General features: G+C 36.6%; 1 non-coding gene across 1 annotated transcript; it reads right to left on the reverse strand.

Moving 5' to 3' along the window:
* Positions 1-5,604: 5,604 nt before the first annotated feature.
* On the reverse strand, positions 5,605-5,707 carry LOC145537257 (U6 spliceosomal RNA). Its single transcript, XR_014076287.1, has one exon. It is a non-coding gene; the product is annotated as a U6 spliceosomal RNA (small nuclear RNA).
* Positions 5,708-6,672: the final 965 nt, after the last annotated feature.

The following is a 6,672-nucleotide window of genomic DNA, read 5'->3' on the forward strand; positions in this document are numbered from 1 at the left end:
TGGCAAGTGGAATAGCAGACTAAGAGGTTCTGGGGATTAGTCACATTCAAGGAGATTAAGTAAAGAAGTAAATATATTAACCTAATGGGATCCATGCTTTTCACTGAAAGGATTTAACTTTATGGTCAGGGAGAAAAATTATAATGAACTCTGTGGTGTAGTATTAGACTAGAATCAGAGGTGTGAAGTTATGGTTTTCAATATATAGAAATAATTAGAAATACATATAGCTTTAAGATTGTAAATACATGGAATCCATGAGTACATTTAGCATCCAAATCTTTGCTTCTAATTACCCTTCAGCACTAAAAGGAACCAGGGCTTCTTGAAGAAATAGCTGATTCCAGAGTTGAGCTGAAAAGGTAAAGGAGCCCATAAATCCCTGGGTTGGGAAGATCCCATGGACAAAAAACATGGCAACCCACTCCAGTATTCTTGCCTGGAGAATCCCGTGGACAGAGGAGCCTGACAGGCTACAGTACACGGGGTTGCAAAAAGAGTCGGGTATAGCAGTGACTAAACAACAATATCTCGTTGTGCCACGAAGAAAGGAATTGCTCTGAGAAAAATAGAAAAGCATCAAAAGAACATGTTCTTAGAATATCAGAGGCACTCCTACTGGTCAAATCTTAGAAAATTTAAACTTAAAAAAATGATGTTAGTGACAGATTGCAAAAGTTTATCCTGTGGTATAAAATAGAAATCCATGAGTCCCCACTGTAATAAATACATGAATAAATAAATAGGAGAGATGGGAAAGTTCTTCCTTATAGTAGAAAACCAACAAATATTGAAGCAATGATGGAATTAGAAAATCAGCACTTGGTGACCATCATGGTAGTAAGTAGTTCAGTCAGGAGTCAATACATGCGAAAATCAGTGGATGAAAGTAGGAAGAGGAAAATAATATGTAAGCAGTCTCAAAGTATCTTCCTATAAATTGCATACTAGTGACAAGAAAAAGGTACTTCATACCAAAAATCCTGAAGACAGCACCTTATTCATGTGATCCAAATTATCATCAATGATGGAATAAGTGTACAAGATGGCATAAATAAGTATTGCTTCTGTGATGTTCCTGCCGAACACATGAATCTAATAGTGAGAAAACATCATGCAGCTGTCAACTGAGAGACAGTTTGAAAAATAATTGGCAGATAATCTACAAGTCTTATGGTCTTAAGGTCAAGGAAGAGCTTGAGAACTGTTCTGGATTGAAAGAGACGGAAAAGGTATGATGACTGGGTACAACGCATGACCTTTGATTGGATTGTTTCACTACAGAGGACATTACTGGCAGGGTTGCTGAAACCTAAACAGGGACTCTGGATTTTTTATACTGTTCCTTTAACTCTCTGCTTGAAATTATCTCAAAATAAAAAGAAAAGATACAATCTGCAATATTTCATAATTTAGAAATAAAAAATGAAACAATTGATTTACACTAAAATATGTATAAAACATCTAGTATGTGCCAGATACTGAGCTTGACCCTGAGGATAGCAACATAATGAAGACAGAAAACTCATTTGAAGGACAGAGGTGGGTTTGAGGGGGAGATGAAGTTTGGCAGATATGAGAGAAACAGTATGGAAGAGTAATAGGAAGCTTGGCTCCAACACCAAGAGTCAAAGATTTTAAACTCCACCCCTACCACCATGATCACTCCCATGTCATCTACGAAAAACTACTTAATCTTGCCATCTCTCAGATTGCTCATCATATAATCAAGATCATAATAGTAACTCATCAAGTTGGTTTCAAAAATCAAAGATGATGACTATGTAAAGTGTCAGAGTTCCTAGATCTTAGAAGGTATTCGGTAAACAAAAGCTACTAGTTGCAGTATAAAAATAATAATAATGCAATAATATTGTCTAGTCAGTGGTTTTAAAAAACATGAAATTTTAGTTTAATATAAAGCATGCTAAAAGACACATATCAAGACATATACATTGAATGTTAACTAAATTTATTCTGATAATCATTTCATTATATATATATATATCAAATAAACATGGTGTACACCTTATATTTATACAATGTTATATGTCAATTATATCTCAATAAAACTGTAAGAAAAAGGCACACAACTTTACTTTATCCATGCCTTAACCCACATAAAAACTTAGATGTGCCCATGTTCAAACCTAGTACCATATACTAGATATATATTGGCAATGTCCAACATGTGTCTGGACACAACCACCTAGACAAGCACAGTAAACATCTCCATCTCACTTATACCCCTAACCTTCTAGGTGTCAATGAGGCTGCATTTGTTTCTGGAGCTCCAGGTGCTCCTCAAATCTCATGTGGTTGTGGCAGAATTCATTTTTTTTGAGATTTAGAAATGAGGTATCTTTCCTACTGGCTTCATGCGAAGGGTTGACTCATTGGAAAAGACCCTAATGCTGGGTAGGATTGGGGGCAGGAGGAGAAGGGGACGACAGAGGATAAGATGATTGGATGGCATCACCGACTCGATGGACATAGGTTTGGGTAGACTCCAGGAGTTGGTGATGGACAGAGGCCTGGCGTGCTGCAATTCATGGGGTTGCAAAGAGTCGGACACGACTGAGCGACTGAACTGAAATGATTGGTTGGGGGTCACTGTCAACTCATAAAAACTATTTTTCAGGTCCTAGTGATGTGAACCTCATACAACACGCAGCTTGCTTCTTCAAAGCCAGCAGGAAAATCTCTTATTCAGTCTGCTAAAACAGATTCATACATACCATAATGCAATAACAGGAATCTATGCCATCTCTTTGACATATTCTATTGATTAGAAGCAAGTCACAAATTGTAACTGCATTCAAGGTGAAGAAATTACAAAAGGACCTCTAACTCAATCAGTCATTGTCTGCAGGCTTCACCTACCACAGTGTGTGCTAGCATTATATCAGAAAAGGGAATAAATTTCTGTATGGTCCTATATTTTAACCATAAATTAAACTATAAGATATAGGGATATGAATGAGTGAGTCTAGGAGGATATATATGGATTTTGGAATTGGACATGGCCATGGCTATTTGTTGCACACAACTCTCAGTATGCTTTAAGGCAGGATAATCAATAAAGAGACAGGACTCTTATTCCTTGTATGAAGGTGCATATGTCTGAATAAATAGAGACAAGTATGAGTTCAATCATACACTAATAAGCATGGCTATCTCTAGAGGTAGGATCATTCTTGGTGAGAATAGAATAAAAATGGGTACTTGAGCCTGAGTCTGAATATATGGGTATTATTTCAAGTTTACCTTTGAAAAAAAAGAAAAACTATGTATTGGCTTTTTTAATCATTTACCACATTTGGATATATAGGCATAGTCTCAAACTAAGCAGGAATAAAAATAATAATCTGGAAAAGAATAGCATGTAGAGAAAGAATTTAAAGTGATGAATTTATACACTGTTTGTTCCATAGAGTACATGGTTCTGAAAGATATAAAGACTGACTCTGTAGAGGTGATTATAAAAAAAAGTTGCTCACTCTTTTATTTCTACATTTTGTCTCTATTACTGACCCTAACCTTGACTGCAAACCAGTATATATTTTTACAAATCCAGGATGCTATGGACAAGTAATATGGTATCATGGTGTGATTTTACAAAGTGGCATCTGCTGCAAAATGTGATCTCTCAAAAAATAAAGGTGGGAGGGTGATCACGCCATCTGTGTCATTTTGAGAGGACTGACAATTTTAAATTACTTTCTGTCAGACCTTCAAGTATTATAAGGTATGTTTTGCTTATACACAAAAATTTGCAATGCATAATATTTTAATATAGCATATTTTTAGGTCCAATGCAAGAAATAACCATTTGCAACAACTCTACTGCCTTTCATTGTCTAGTTAGATATGGTGAACCAATAAAAAAAAGAAAAAAAGATTTCCTTCATAACTGAATAAGTCTGGAATATGGACTTTGCCTAAATTTGAAAACCACATTACTATAATAGAAATATATTATTTATTTTCATACTTATTGAATTATTCATCAAAAGACCCCATTGCAAATGTGGATGCCTTGATGGTAAATTTTTGGCACCATGGAAAATGTATTCATATGGAACGAGCATCAAGAGGAATTTATTAAAATGAAAGTGGCAGTGAATACAATGCTGAAATACAAAGATGAATTTATAAAGGATCACATGTCCCACAAATGGTTTTGCATAAGTTTCCTCAAAATCTGGGATGTGGGATCAAGATGGGGAAATAGGAAGATCCTGAGCTCCCCACCACCACCACTGGCACACCAAAATTACAGCTGTGCTCTCTGAGTCTCTGAAGATTAGCAGAAAAGCTCTTTGACAATTATGAAAAGAAAGAAATTAAAACAACATCAAGGCAGGTAGGATGGGCAGCAGGTACACCCTAGTGTGGTGACCCACAAGTGGGAGGGATATCACAAACTTTGAGGTTCTCCCTTAAGGAGTGAGGAGTTCAAACCCCACACTGGGCACTCCAACCCTGGGCATGAGCAAAATAGGTGAAGATAATTAAGAGGTACAAACTTTCAGTTATAAAATACGTAAGTCACAGGGATATAATGTACAGTGTAGGGAATATGGTCAATATTATAAAAACCTTATATGGTGACAGATGGTAACTATACACATTCTGGTGATCACTCTGTAATGTATAAAAATATTGGATCATTATTTTGTACACCTGAAACTTATGTAATATTGTAAGTCAACTCTACTTCAATAAAAGCGAAACATAAAACAAATACAAAAAATATTTTGAAAGATTTCTAAAAATCTAAAGATACTAATTTAGAAAATGCCAAGAATCTTTTATAGGTAGGCAAAATTATTGAGTCACATAGTTCAGGCCACTGGCTTCTCTTTTTCTATTATATAATAAATTATTTGGAAGTAGTATATCATGATGTGTATTAAGAATGTTGTTTTTCAGTCATGTCTGACTCTTTGTGACTCCATGGAATGCAGTGTGCCAGGCTTCCCTGTCCATCACCAACTGCTGGAGCTTGCTCAAACTCGTTTCCATCTAATTGGTGATGCCCTCCAACCATCTTGTCCTCTGTTGTCCCCTTCTCCTCCCGCCTTCAATCTTCCCCAGCATCAAGGTCTTTTCCAATGAGTCAGTTCTTCACATCAGTTGGCCAAAATATCGGAGCTTCAGCCTCAGCATCTGTCCTTCCAATAAATATTCAGGGTTGATTTCCCTTAGGATTGACTGGTTTGATCTCCTTGCAGTCCAAGGGACTCTCAAGAGTCTTCTCCAGCCCCACAATTCAAAAGCATCAGTTCTTTGGTGCTTAGCCTTCTTTATGGTCCAACTCTCACATCCATACATGATTACTGAAAAAACGATAGCTTTGACTATATGGACACTCGTTGGCAAAGTGCTAAGTCATTCAGTCATTTCCAACTCTTTGAGGCCCCATGCACTGTAGACTGCCAGACTCCCCTGTCCATGGGATTTCCCAGTCAAGAATATTGGAGTGGGTTGCCATTACCTTCTCCAGGGTATCTTCCCAACCCAGGGATCGAGCCTGCATCTCTTGCATCTCCTGCATTGGCAGGCAGATTCTTTAACACTGTGCCACCTGGGAAGATCCCCCAAAATATGGGACACTTCACATATGGGACATCTTTGCACAGGGGCCAGGATAATCTTCTCTGTATCATTCCAATTTTAGCATATGTGCTGCCAAAGTGAGCACATTTTATATGATACTCAGTTTAAAAAAGCCATGTTTATACATTTTGGATATTAGGCACATTAATGTATACAGAAATCAAAATACAATCTTGTGTGCCTGAAACATATAAAGTTATAAACCAAGGTTACCTCTCCCAAAGCCATGTTTTCTTAGGATTATTATATTATTTTTAAGACTTTTAAGGATTTTCCATGTGTTCTAAGATTACATTTGTGTGTTTTACAAAGTATAAACTATATAAATATTCAACTAAAATCAAAGGCTAGGTATAGAATATCTTTCTATCTAGAAAAATAGGCTACTTACATGACTTTCAGAGTTACTTCATTCTCTGTAATCATTGTCTCCAAGAGAAAGGGAACCAAAGTGATGAAAGCTGGATCATATGCAAGGATGCACCCACTCTTGTTGATTACAAAATGCATTTCATATTTGCAAAGGCAAAGACTGAGTTGTATCATTCTAATAGTTTAAATGGGTATTTGTAGAATGTGATGTATCCATGTGGCATTTCTAAATGATAAAGAATCACATCTCAGTTGGAATCACATATTATTTTATAAAAATTAAATGAATCTTTTCTACTGGTGCTTTGGGGAATATTAAGGATGAGTATTAGAAAAGCTAATTATGTATGCGTGTTCACTGCTCCCCTTTGTACACTCTGTCTCCACAAGGATCAGTGAATCATTGACACATACTGCAGCTTGCCAAATGCTTGGCATCGAGGATGGCACTTTTAAGATTATTGGAAGTACTATGATTGAACAGAGAGTATTGGTTCCAGCTTCCAAAATTTCTCTCTGCAATGAGACACAGTTGTATCCATGTAAAACCTGGATGAAGTGTATGAAATACAACTGGTCCACCAATGTGACCAACCAGGTTCTCAGGTAAAGCAAACCTGAAAAGTTTTGCTGGGCCTTCTCTGACACTTATCCATTGACTGACAGTCTCTTCTTCAC

This window comes from Giraffa tippelskirchi, chromosome X, assembly GCF_054371585.1.
Source record: "Giraffa tippelskirchi isolate mGirTip1 chromosome X, T2T-mGirTip1v1.2.pri, whole genome shotgun sequence".
Lineage (NCBI taxonomy): Eukaryota > Metazoa > Chordata > Mammalia > Artiodactyla > Giraffidae > Giraffa > Giraffa tippelskirchi.